The sequence below is a fragment of the Phocoena phocoena genome, chromosome 14 (genome assembly GCF_963924675.1).
Source record: "Phocoena phocoena chromosome 14, mPhoPho1.1, whole genome shotgun sequence".
Taxonomy (NCBI): Eukaryota; Metazoa; Chordata; class Mammalia; order Artiodactyla; family Phocoenidae; genus Phocoena; species Phocoena phocoena.
Genome location: NC_089232.1, coordinates 17730023 through 17744854, shown reverse-complemented (window position 1 = coordinate 17744854; position 14832 = coordinate 17730023).

Below are 14832 nucleotides of genomic sequence, written 5' to 3'. Positions count from 1 at the left end.
TCTCTAGCCTTTATTAATATTGAATTCACTATATTTTTCCTATTTATCCATCACTAAAATATAAGCTCCATGAATATAATGATTTTGCCTCTATGGTTCATCACTAAATTCCCATTGTTTATAATAGTTCCTGTTATCTGTCATGTAGTAGGCAGTCAACCAATATTATGAACAAAGGAATGCATACAAATAATTGAATTTCTTCTAAAAATATATATGTATACATGCATATCTATATCTATATAGATATAAAACTAATCTGTTCTTGTCATACTGAGTGAAGTAAGTCATACAGAGAAAGACAAATATCACGTACCACTTATATGTGGAATCTAAAGAATGGTACAAATGAACTGATTTACAAAGCAGAAGTTGAGTCACAGATGTAGAAAACAAACTTGTGGTTACCAGGGTGTGAGAGATAAATTGGGAGATTGGGATTGACATATACACACTACTATATACAGAATAGATAACTAATAAGAACCCACTGAATAGCACAGGGAACACTATTCAGTATTCTGTAATGACCTATATGGGAATAGAATCTAAAAAAGAGTGGATATATGTGTATGTATAACTGATTCTCTTTGCTGTACAGCAGAAACTAACACAACATTGTAAATCAACTATATTCCAATAAATAATTTAATTAAAAGAAAACTACTCTGTTCTTTCCCCCAGTCAGTCATGACCTGAACAAGAGAACTTTCTTTGATGATACAAGTACGCTGTACCTGCACTGTCCAGTATAGTTGACACAGGCCACACAGAGCACTTGAACTTGGTTAGTGCTGCTGAGGGACTACATTTTTTATTTTTCAAAATTTTATTAACTTAAATGTTAACAGCCATATGTGACTAGTTACCACTTTTGTTGTTATTTGCAACTTCCTAATTAAGGGTTACTGTATGGTTCTACAAACACTGGTATAAAGTTAAATAGCTCTGAAAAACATTTCCAGATGCTTATTAAAATAAAGGCAGAATGGTATTATGCAATGCTGGACTTTAAGAACTAATGTTGTTCCCTACTTAGGCCAAGTTCCATACTTCCTTTAGATTTTATCCTGGCTCTTTCATCTGCCTGGAATGTTCTCCATCCAGATCTTGATTACTTCTTTCAACATTCATCTCTTTCCTCAATTGTCATTATCTCAAAGAAATCTTTCTTGCCCATACTACCTATTATAGTTTTTCAGACTCAGGAACATAATTATTATTATCAGGCTTGTTTTGTTTTGTTTTTAGCATTTTGTAATACCTGCATTATGTTATTTGTTTATTTGTTTTTTCCTAGCTTGCTTCACTGCAGTGAAAGATCCAAGAAAAAAGGGACCTTATCGTTCATATTGATTGCCATATGCTTAGTATCAAGAATAATGACTAGGGGCTTCCCTGGTGGCACAGTGGTTGAGAGTCCGCTTGCCGATGCAGGGGACACGGGCTCGTGCCCCGGTCCGGGAAGATCCCACATGCCGCGGAACAGCTGGACCTGCGAGCCATGGCTGCTGAGCCTGCGCGTCCGGAGCCTGTGCTCTGCAACGGGAGAGGCCACAACAGTGAGAGGCCCGCGTACCACCAAAAAAGAAAGAAAAAAAAAAGAATAATGACTAGTACATAAAAGGAGCTCGGTATATACAGGAAGAATAAATAAATTATACAGTTCTTTTGCTCTCTCAGTATCTTAGTTGTAACTTTAGGTGGGATTGAAGAGATTGATTATGGCCTTATTTTATAGGTCATTCTATTCAAGGCCCTTGAGTGACAGGACAGTTATTCTCTATTCTCCTTTGCAATTTGCTTGAAAACAGTGTGTGTGTGTGTGTGTGTGTGTGTGTGTGTGTAAATAGCTTTGTAGCACTGGATTGATGGGAGATTTGTTTGCTGTTACCAAACTTGCTGATAATTTCCCATGTGACTAGAGTTCACATCAAATCACCCTCATGGCTTTGAGTCCTTCTTCAGTTAAATGTGATCATGAGATAGAATAATCTTTAAGAACACTTTCAGTATACATTTTCTGGCTCCTTGGTTATTATCACATTATTCCTCACCAAAACCATGGTCCATGGTGAAAGTAAACTGTAAGAAGCTAAGAAAGACAGGCAGTGCTCAGATTGTTAAAAGGCAAATGAGGTATTTGCTGTGGGAGCAAAACTGAACAGGTATTCCTTATTCAGTAATCAAGATGCATAATATTTTAATGTAATATTTTAAAACTTAGAATCAATCACCATGTTGTTCTGAGTCTGAGGAAAAAGAAAAACGTTAGTAAAACTTGTCTTGGGTCTATTTAAAATTGATATTACTTTAATTCTGGATTTTTTTGTATTAATTTTAACTTTTAAAACATAGTGCATTAAAGTTAGAAATGCCATGTTTAGCAAATAAAAACATAGGACAAAGTTAAATTTTAATATATACAGCAATAAAAAAATTTGATATACATTTTATAGGTAGTATTTGAATTTTAGATGTGAAACTGTGTAAAACTCAGATTGGGACTTGAACACATTTGCTGGGACTCGAACCCAGCCAAAACCCTGATTGGGACTTGAACCCAGGCAGCTGGGACTTGAACCCAGCCAAAACCCTGATTGGGACTTGAACCCATGAAGCCAGAACTCATACCCAGCCAAAACTCATGGTCTTCCAACTGAGATCACACACCTTGTTTCAGGACTTAATGGAGCTCAGGTTTCTGATGTCTCATCACAGAAAGAATTCAGTGAGACAAAGTGATAGGTAAGAAGTGGATTCATTTAAAGAGAAACACTCTCCACAGACAGAGTGTGGGCCATCTCAGAAGATAAGAAAGGCACCAGGGAATGGGGTAGTCAAATTTTATAGGGGTGGGTAATTTCATAGGGTAATGAGTGGGAGGAGTGGGAGGAGTATTCCAGCTATTTCAGGAAGGGGCAGGGATTTCCAGGAGGTGGGCCACCAACCACTTTTTGATCCTTATGGTTGGCCTTGGAACTGTCATGGCACCTGTGGGTTTGTCATTTAGCTTGCTGACGTGTTACAGTGAACATATACTGAGACTCAAGGTCCAGTGGAAGTCAACTTGCCCACCATCTTGGACCCATTTGGCTCTAATCAGTTCATGTCATGTCCTCAGTCTATGTCGTTCTTTCAAAAGTTGTGCCCTGCCCCCTTCCCTCCTTCAGATTACCTACTACATGAAGTATACTTAAAATTTTTGAAAAATATTGTTGTTTTTCTATAATTCAAATTTAACTGCTTACCTTGTATTTTTTCTGGCATCCCTAACTAAAATACTATTTGTCTTGAATATAGATTTTTGGCACCTCTTTAATTTTGCAACCCCATAAATTTTGTACCTGAGGCGAGTATTTATTCCCTCCCTGGAAAAGAAAGCATAAAACAGCTACATGTTGGTTAACAAAATAACAACTCCTTGACAGCAAGGAAATACTAAGACTACCTACCTGCTTGTCTGAAGGCAAGTTTTATTTATTTGACAATCCTGAAATGGGCAAGTCAGTCCTGGTTTTAGCTTACTAACCAGAGGTCAAATAAATGTTTTTATCTGAAAAGAAGTATTTTAAGAAACACAAACATACAAAAAAGATTGGAAGTAATTTTTGCTCTGTTTTGAGGATTAAACCAAAATTGTTCTAACTGCATTGTCACACACAACAGCATTTTGAACAACTCAGATATTAAATAAATCCCTCTTAATTTTTAATAAGCTCTCTTACTACCATCTAATGTATTTTGAGCAGAGTCAGCATAGCAATATGATTGTCAGTTGTTTACATATGAGATATTTTTAGCAAATGGAGAAGGAAAGCAACAATTAAACATTCCTAGATAATCACTTATAGGGAGGCATAGCTATTTACATATGTTTATTTTTTCTTCCTTTTTTTTTACCCTTGTTCCTGTTATATTAAAAGCTTCTGGGTATGAATGCATTAACATATAGCATGAAGTGACATTTTGCCAGGGAAAAAGCATGCTGTAGAGATGTTAACTGCACAACATTAAGGAGAAATATCTGTAAACAGCTCACAGGAAATACTATTGGCTGATCGTTTAACTATAAGCTGTAAGAAAAAGAATCACTATAAATATTCAGTTACTGCTATGGAGGCCATGAAAAAATGAATACAGTAGGTGCAGAGAATGCAGGCAATAGCATTAAGTTTTCTTAAAGTGACTATAAGCAGGTGCACATAAAAAATGATTGACTTCATAGTATTTCATGGGAAGAATAAACCTTGAGAGAGTCTTATGGTGATTCCAGAGTTTTAGAGTTAGAAAGGCCAAGTTTTAGAGTTAGAAAGGCCTGTTTTGTATGGTTGTGTGCACATGTGTGTGTGTGGTGTGTGTGTGTGTGTGTGTGTGTGTGTGTGTGTGTGTGTGAAAGAGAGAGAGAGAGAGAGAGAGAGATCATTTTAGGCTTTAGATTTGTTTAAATGGTTTGTGGTAGCCACTATGAAAATTAATACTTTTACCTCTACCAATACAATCACTCTTTTAACTCTATTAATAATGATCTCTCACTTTGTCTGAGTCCTGGGATGAAAGGGTAGTCATCATCCCATATTCAATAAAAAAGAACTAATAGTAATGAATTACACTTTTCTTGTATATGGCTGTAGTGAGTTGAATACAGTTCCCTCCCTCTCGCCAAAAATTCATGTCCACCTGGAACCTCAGCACGTGACCTTATTTGGAAATAGAGCCTTTGCAAATGTAATTAGTTCAGTATCTTGAGATAAAATCATCTTGTATTTAGGGTGTGTCCTAGATACAATGACTGGTGGCTTTACAAAAAAGGGGAGGACACAGAGAGACATAGAGAAGAACACAATGGGAAGATGAAAGTAAAGATTGGAATGATGCATTTGCAAGTCAAGCAATGTCAAAGATTGTCAACAAACACCAGAAGCTATGAAACAGGCAAGAGACGGTTTCTCTGCCAGTCTCCAGAAGGAACAAACCCTGCAGACAACTTGATTTTTGACTTCTGGCTACCTATACTCTGAGGGAATAAACTTCTGTTGTTTCAACCTACCCAGTTTGTGGTAATTTGTTATAGTAGTCTGAGAAAACTTTTATCACAACTAATAAACTAGCAGTCATTCAGTTAGCGTATACAGAGGGCTGATACATTTTAGGGCAGTGCTTCAAACAATAACGTTTATGTGAATTACCTGGAAATCTTATCTGCAGATGCTATTTCACTGGATCACAGAAAGGTCCAGAGACCACACATTCCTAACAAGCTACCAGGTGATGCCTATTAGCTGGTTCTAGAATGACATTTTTAGTACCAAAGCCATAATAGGTCATAACGAAAAACTCTATTCCATGAACTGCATTCATATGGAGCTTGCAGTCTACTTAGAAAGGTAAATCATATTGATGTGAGAAGTTATAAGCAATTGAAAAGGTACATGATATATAGCCAATTATCAAAGAAAATAATATTAAAACCACTTAAGAAAAGCAAGTTATCAATGTGAGTTGGAGTGATGGAAGACTTTGATAAAAAGGATGACAGGTTTGGGTAAGGAATTTACAACAAAGAGAATGAGTAACAGTAAGATTAGACCAGTTATTGCAAGTTGTGATAGACAACACCAGAGAAAGTTATGAGATAGTCACAGTGCAGTGTGTTATGGCAATATAATTATTGTTTAACTACCATATTTGTCAGAAGTTTCTAGTGACCAAAAATTAATGAAAATGTGACTATATTTGCAAATATTTATAGGGTGCAATACTCTTTTCCAGTTCATAACATGTAACAAATGGTAGAGTATAATGTTCAATAAATGAAATTATTAGTAGTATATAAGAATATCAAGCAGTGTGAGAGATTTTGGATTTGTCAGGTTGGGAGCAATGTATGCAGTTTTTGTTATGTTTCTTTTTTATTTTATTTCTAGAATTATTTTTACTGTTCTCAATTCTGGGACTACTATTTCAATAGCCAGAGCCTTTGGGTCTTGTACTGAAATATAGAATACAGATGCCAATTTCATTCACAGGCTCATGGGAGATTTTCTAAATATTATGATATCTGCCATATAAGGCTAACAACGCCTTCAACATACTCCAAGGGATGCATTTTGACCAAAACGTATATAAGTAACAAAACACATTTCTCAGAGTAATATTTTACAATCCTTTTATAATTTCTACTCTTAGCAGTAATGCCATGTCAAAGAGCAGAAGCATTATCAGGAGAAAGTGAAAAAAACTTTAAATTTATTTTTGAAGTTTTTGTCTTCTGGTAAATTTTCAGCAGCATATAGTAGACCAACATTATCAATGAGACTTGAAAATATTTGATGGAGCTGAGTACTGCATCCTCCACTATGGTTAGCACCAATAACACCACCCATACATCAAAGGAACAAAGAACAGTGACAGGTTCTGTATAAAAGTTAGGTGTGAGTTGTAACTATTTTAAAAAAAGACGGCACTCTTTAATAGATAGAGAAATATAGGTTGATAGAGGCCAGCAATAGGGTCTAATCCTGGATAGTTCACATGTATCATATTAACATATTACTCTTGCTATAGACTGTTTGTGTCCCCCCAGATTCACACTTTGGGGGAGACACAAACAGTCTAATGTAATGGTGTTTGGAGACGGGGCCTTTGGGAGGTGATTAAGTCATAAGGGTGGAACCCTCATAAATGGGATTAGTGCCCCTTATAAAAGAGACCCCAGAGAGCTACCTTGCCCTCTCCACTATGTAAGAATACAACAAGAAAATGGCAGTTTGTGAATCAGGAAATAGAGCCTCACCAGACACCAAATCTATAGGTACACTGATCTTGTACTTCCCAGACTTCAGAAATGCGAGAAATGAATGCTTGTGGTTTAAGTCACTCAGTCTATAGAATTTTTGCTGTTACAGCCCAAACAGACTAAGTTGACTCTATATCCCCTTCATTCAATAGGGTTCTGCATATACATCCTCCATTTTCAACTGAAGTTTTTCACCTATAGGAGAGATATTATTATTGTTTGTATAACTGAAAATTTGAAACATATTTCAAATGGAGAAAGTTATGCCTAACCAATGCATTTACAAACAAAATAATAAACCACCAATAAAAATATGAGCTTTTAAATCTAGCTACAGATATTTGATTACACAGAATAGTCTTAGAAAGTTTATTAAATGCAAGGCAAATGTATGTAGTCTGGGTATTGATTAGTGCCACTAGGTATCCAAGAGAGTTTGGATATTATCAGCAATTTTAGAATCATTCTAAATTTATGCAAATAGTTGTTTTAAAAATTAGATCCTATCTTTTTATGAGCACACACTACAATATTTATTTGAAATTACATGATTCCTAGTATGCAACATACTTCAAATAATAAAAGCAAAAGAGAGGTAGATGGTGTGTTCTATTATTTCTAATTTTTAGGTATGCTCAAAATTCTTTGTAATAAAAAAAGGAACATATTGCCTACAAAAATCCATCAATTTGTCTCCTATTCATACTTCATACTTTGTACTCTTAAGAAAAAACTTAGCACATTTTATTGCTGTTTTCTATCTTTTATGCTAGACTATAGGTTCCATAGAAGAAAGAACCATGTTAATTTTGCTCACCAATGTACCCACAACAATTAGCACAATGACTAGCAAAATTTGGGGGCTTACCAGATATTCATTGTCTGAATACACTTATGAAGAAGTCAATATAACCACAACAATTTTTGATGGTGTACTGTGATTTTTTATATTTGAAAACACTTGTTCACAGCTTGGTGGGATGATGGCCTTTAACATTGTCCTGAGAAACAGCCTCACTTCTCCTCATTATATTAGAAGCCACATCAAATGTGATTGGTTGAAATGAAAATAAACCAACAGTTGTTTCCGTTTGTACTACCCTGGGGAAGCAATTCCAAAATAGCTCTTCTTTCTTGTCAATATTTATTTTATATTATAGCAAGCATTACATCTTTGGACCATAGGGTCCTGCCTCTTTAAACATTAAACATTCTTCATCTTACACAAGCAATAAAACCTGATTAAATAGCCTAAGTTCAGTGCAGAGACCTGTTTTAGCAGATGACTCTTAGAAGGACCAACTCTAGCAACAGGTAGAATAAAGCAGCATTGAGGATTCCAAAATCCTGCTGACACCAAATAAATTAAGATATTAAAAAAAAAAAAGTTTTGCATTGATCTCAATACGTTGGCAGAATTTCCTCCGCACTCTTCCGCATTTTCCTTCCTTTCAGTAAAGTGTCAGGGATCCTTGCCTGATATTAGTAGAAGCTATAATACATTAAAACCTCAATGCTCATGCCTCCTGTGGTATATAACTCAAAGATCTAGGCAGAAGGCCTAGACTTAGTCTCAGCAAGGTGAGGGAATTTATTAGGCAAGTCACTCAATCTTTCTGAGCATCACATTGTTCCTTGATGGGAGAACACTTTTCTCACAATTTTCAAAATTGCAGGCAAGGCAGCACATGAAAAATATGCAATGTAAAGTACAACTAAGGTCAGAGTATGGGGTTCACATATTCCTTCCTCCCTTTCACACACTGAAGATTGGATTAAATCACACTCTTCCTTCCATGGCACATCATAAGTGCCTGTAGAGCCCCTTTCTTGATTTATCAATTTATTTATTCCTTTTATCTTAATCTCATGCTTCTGTTTCCTACATTCCCCATATATATCCATTAATGGTTTTAATGAGTATTTTTTGTTTGTATGTTTTTGTAAAATGTGTATTGTTGATTTATGTTCATGCCTTTTATTTTACCTGATAATTGGGTTCTAGGTCTCATGATATTTTTTTCTTTTGTTAACATTGATGTTTCTGTCTTTCAATCACTGCCTATGCACATCTAGACCTTTACTTCTGACTCTAATATTGTGCTCCATCATCCTCTAAACTCCAATGTATTTCACAGCACCCCACATTACCCTTACACACTGTCCCAGTGGTGAGCCCCAGATTGCCTCTAATTCCTGGAAACCAGAGATGACACCACAGTGAGCGTCTTCACGCAAGTCCACCCATGTATCTGTGTGAACATTTTTTATATGCACTAGGAGAAGTGTTGGTCATAAGGTTTTCCTATACGTGACTAATTTTCTCCAAATTGGTCTCCAGAATAGGTACATTATCTTCTACTCTCATATATATTATTTTTGTTTTTTTACATTTCTGCCCAAATTTGGCATTATCTGGGCTTCAAATATTTGCCAGTATAGTAGTTGTAAAGTGGTACTGCATTGTTGCTTTAATTAGTATTTATCTGATTACTAGTGAATATTATAATCTCTCCATACATTGGTTAGCCTTCGGGGTATCTAGATCTGTCATTATTCTGACTTGACTTTGTCTTTTTTTTCAATTAGGTTTATAATTTTTCTAGGGGAGTTGCAGTCTTTTTTTTTTGGTGGTTTCTCTTTAGATATTAATTCCATATTAGTTTTAAACTTTATAAACACATTCTCCCAGTCAGTCTACTGCATGTACATTTTGTTCAGGGCTTCATCTCTGCAATAGAATCTTCAAATTTATGTAATAAAGCTTACCTTTATCTTGCCATATAGATCTTGCCATTAGGAAATTTTATTTAAGGAATCCTTCCACAGTACTAGGTCACTATACATTTAGTAGTCTTAATCCTGTTAAGATCCATTCTTATAGGTGGTTTTAGGCAGATACACAGCTTCATTTATCCACATATATAACCCAGTTCTCATATACAATTTATTAAATATTCTGTTAAATTATAGAACTCTACTTACTGTATATTACTTCACATAATATATATATATATATATATATATATATATATATATATATATATACTGAATTTTTCCAAGAAGAATTGATCTTGCTAAAATACATAGTCATCCATGAAAAATCATGGAGAATATTCCAATTTTTCAGATTATTTTCAATGTCCTTAACTAGAATTAAATATTTTTTCTCCAAAGAGGTCTTTTATTTTCTTATTATTGCACTACTATACACTGTATGCTTCTTGTTGGAAGTCTTATATATAATTTTATGTTTACTTTGTTGCTGTCAGTTTTAATAAATGCTACTGGATTTTTAAACTTTATCTTTTATGTGACAACTTGCTGAACTGTTCTTTAGTCCTAATGATTTGTCAGTTGATTCTTTCATATTTCCTAAGTGGATGATTATTTCATTTTAGGTATTTTCTTCAATTTACCATTTATCTTACAAGAAACAATAAAAGATGATTCACAAATATAAATCACAAATATATACCTCTCCTTTGAGCTGCAGACTACTCTTAGGGATCCTTAAAAATTAAATCAAAAGACAGGCAGAAAAACATGGGTGGAAATGGGGAGTGACTGCTAATGAGTATGGGGTTTTCTTGAAGTGATGAAAATGTCCTAAATTGATTGTGGTGATGGCTGCTGCACAACCCTGTGTATAAACAAAAAAAAAAAACAAACATTCAACATTAAACTGACTACTTTAAATGGGTGAATTGTATGTGAACTAAATCTAAGTAAAGCTGTTTAAAAAAAATTGAAAAAAAAAAAGTTGGTCTTTGTCTACTGTTCCTTTCTGACTTGTGCAATTCTCAATCCAGTTGCACAAAGCAAAAAATTGAGTCATACTGAATGGCCTTCTTATACTTAACCCTCATATCCCGTACATCAAGTCTGGCAATGTTACCTTCTTTGTTTTTAACTTTTAATAATCTGAATCCATGTCGCCCTGTTTCTCTTCTTCCTTCTTCATTTTACTACCTCAACTGTCTCCTAATCATTCTCCCTGTATCCACCCTTGTTTATATTCATTAAGGTAGTTAAATAAAGAAATATTTTTGTGGAAAACCAAGTTTATTAAATCAGTGCCTACTTAAAGTCTTTTTACCATATTCCTCTGATTCTTAGGTGAAAGAAAAAGTCTTTATTTATTTACTTGTTTATTTTACTTTTGGCTGCGTGGTGTCTTCGTTGCTGAGCGCAGGCTTTCTCTAGTTGTGGCTAGCGGGGGCTACTCTTCATTGTGGTGCGCAGGCTTCTCATTGTGGTGGCTTCTCGTTGCAGAGCATGGGCTCTAGGCACGTGGGCTTTAGCAGTTGTGGCACATGGGCTCAGTCGTTGTGGATTGTGGGCTCTAGAGCACAGGCTCGGTAGTTGTAGCACACGGGTTCAGTTGCTCTGCGGCATGTGGGATCTTCCTGGACCAGGGCTCGAACCCGTGTCCCCTGTATTGTCAGGCAGATTCTTAACCACTGTGCCATCAGGGAAGTCCTAAAAAGTCTTTAAAGTGGTTTATGAAGTCTCTCAGGACTGATGTTTTCTTCCTTCTCTTATAGCCTAATCGAATACAGTGCAACCCCTGGTTTCTGTTTCTCTACTGTGATTCCTCTTCTTCCCTCATTTCTTACAACTTATCGTTAAGTTTTTAATGTTTATATTTATTAATTTTGTCTTAAATGCACACATGGGTTCTTTGTATCAGAGACAGATTTCATTTTATGCTGACAGCAAAATCAACATACAGAATAGCAATGGTCCCCAAAAGCCCAGCAGCCTCCCAGAATTACACAATGAAAGACATATAGAAAAATACTGTGTGTGAGTGCCAGGTTCACTCCTTGGGCAATAAATAAATAAATATGGATTTCCTCTATTTTTAAAGGGGAAATGACTATTTGCTCACTCCCCTTATGAAGGGGTCTACTTGGAGGATCCTTACTCTAGGCCTTTGATACATAAATAAATCTCTACATGGAAAAGATAGAGTGACCCTAGTGAAAAAAAAATCCCCTAAGACTTAGATTTCAGGCCTACCTTTGAAAATTAAACACATATCTCCCTAGTTAAGAAAACAGAATATAGATTATTTTTACCACCCCCATAAGAAACCCCCTATCAATTTGCACTCTCCATTTACACCCAAACCTCCCAAGCACTAGGCAATCAGTAATTTACCTTCCACTTCTATAGATTAGCTTATTCTGGACAGTTCATATAAATAAATCATTCAATATGAGGTCTTTGTTGGCTTCTTTCAAGTAGCATGTTTCCAAGGTTTTTCCATGTCAAAGCAGGTATTGGTACCCCCGAATCACTTTCACTTTTGGCTACTATTAGTAATGCTGCTGTGAACATTTATGTATATATTTTTGTATAGACATATGTTCTTTTACTTATCTTGGATATATATCTAGGACTGGAATGGCTAGATCATGAGGCAATTCTTAAAGTATGAAGGATGACCAGACTGATTTCTAAAGTAAAACAGTCTACACCATTGCACATTTCACCAGCAATGTATGAGCACTGAAAATTTCTACACCCTTGCCAGCAAAGTTATTTCTGCCTTTTTTATTGTAATCATCCTCATGGTTGTGAAGTACTATAAACATTGTAGTTTGATTTACATTTCCCTGATGGCTAAGGATTTGTGGCCTCTTTGAATTGAATTGTCATGGAATCCGCATCAAAAATCAACTGATTGCACATGCGAGGGTTTATTTTTAGAGTCTCAATTTTATTCTGTTATTCTATAGGTATATCCTTTGGCCAGTACCATGCAGCCTTGATTACTGTAGCACTGTAATTAAATTTTGAAATCAGAAAGTGTGACTCTTCTAACTCTGTTCTACTTATTGAAGATTGTTTGGCTATTTTGGATCTCTTGCGTTTCTATAGGAACTTGAGAATCAGTTTGTCAGTTTCTGCAAAGAAGCCAGCTGGAGTTTTGATAGAGATTGCGTTAATCAATAAATCCTTTAGGAAGTATGCCATCTTAATAGTAATGTCTTCTGATCCACGAATATGGATGGACCTTCTGCTTATTTAGGTGTTCTTTAATTTATTTATACAATGCTTTATAGTTTTATATTTCTTTTGTTAAATTCATTCTTAAATATTTTACTTTTTTAGGCTACTATAAAGGATTTTTTCCTAATTTCATTTGAGATTGTTTATTACTGGTGAATAGAAAAACATTTATTTTTGTATATTGAACTTTTTTCATACACCACTGCTGAACTTATTAACTAGTTGCCATAGTTATTTTTTAATGGATACCTTGTATTTTCCATGTACAGGAACATGTAATCTGCCAATTTGGATGCCTATTCTTTTCTTTTCTTTTCTTGCCTACTTGTCCTAGAAAGAACCTCTAATATAATGTTCAAAAGAAATGTAAAGAGAAGACATAGCCTTTTCTTGATTTTTGATGGAAGGCATATATCTTTCACCATTAAGGGTGATGTTAGCTGTGGGGTTTTGTAGATGCATCTATCAGTTTGTGAAAAGTTCTCTTCTATTCCTCTCATGTTACTTGTTTTTTTTTTTTCCCTTTATCATGAAATGATGTTGAATTTTGACAAAAGTTATTTTTGTGTCTATTGAGCTGGTCATTTAGGCTTTTCTCCTTTATTCTACAAATACTTTTATGTTGTCTATTGGAATGGTCATTTAAGCTTTTCTCCTTTATTCTATTGATATGGTATACTAAATAATTTTTATAGGTTGAACCTACACTAACATTTCTGGGAGAAATCCAACTTGGTCATTGTGTACAATTCTTTTTGTATGCTGCTGGTTTGGGTTTGCTACTGTTTTCTTGTTTGGAAGAATTTGTAACATGTTTGTGATAATTTGACATTAATTCTTCTTAAGGTTTGGTAATATTCATGAATACTCATGAAGCCTAGACTGTCTTTGTTGTAAATGTTTCAATTGCAAATTCAATATTTTTTACTTTATTTATCTATTCATATTTTATATTTGTTCTTTAATTCATTTTGGCAATTTTTATCTTTTTAAAAATGTATTTATTTCATTTGAGTTAGCAAATTAATGGCATAGAGTAGTTCCTAACATTCTCTTATAATTGTTTTTATTTCTGTGAAGTCAGTAGTCATATCCTCTCTTTTGTTCCTGAATTTAGTAATTTAAGTATTCTTAATTTTTATTGGTCACTTTAGTTAAATTTTTATCACTTTTGTTTACCTTCTAAGGAATCATCTTTTGGTTTCATTAATATTTTCTACTGTTTTTCTTTATTATATTTTATTCTTTTTTTCTTCTAATCTTTATTAGTTTCTTTCTTCTAGTTACCTTGGGTTTAGTTCCCCTTTTTTTCAGTAGTTTTATTTGACCATCTTAAATAGAGATCTTCCCTCTTTGTTAATTCAGGTGTTACTTCTCTACATTTCATTTTAAATATTATAATTTTCAACTCTACAATTTCCATTGGCTCTTTTTAAATTTTGATCTCTATATTAATATTATCTATTTGATGAGACATTGCCATCATGCCTTCCTTTATTTATTTAATCATAGTTTTCTTTTGTTTTTTAACCATATTTACAATGAATTTTAAAAAATCTTTTAAGTCTAACATCTGAGCTTTCTCACAGACAGTTTTAGTTACCTACTTACTCTCCTGTGTATAGGTCAAATTTTCCTGTTTTAATTCTCATAATTTTGTTGAAAACTGGACATTCTAGATAATATATTATAGCCACTCTACTTATTGTTTCACCTAATCCCCAAGGTGTGTTATTTTAGTCTGCTTGTTTATTTATGTAGTGACTTGGCTGGATTATTTTAGTGAAATCTATTTCCTTTGCAGTGTGAAGCCTCTCCTGTCACTCCTCAGAGGGTCTAGTCTTGGGCATGCCCACTTGCACCCTAGAATAACAGTGATTTTAGCAAGAATCTTTTTCAGTGTCTCTCTGTTAAGCTGTGTGGATCAGTTGTACCACACCAATTCTAAGGCTCTATTAACTGCTGCCTGATTGCTTATTGTTTTTGACAATGACCTGGAGCACAAATTACTC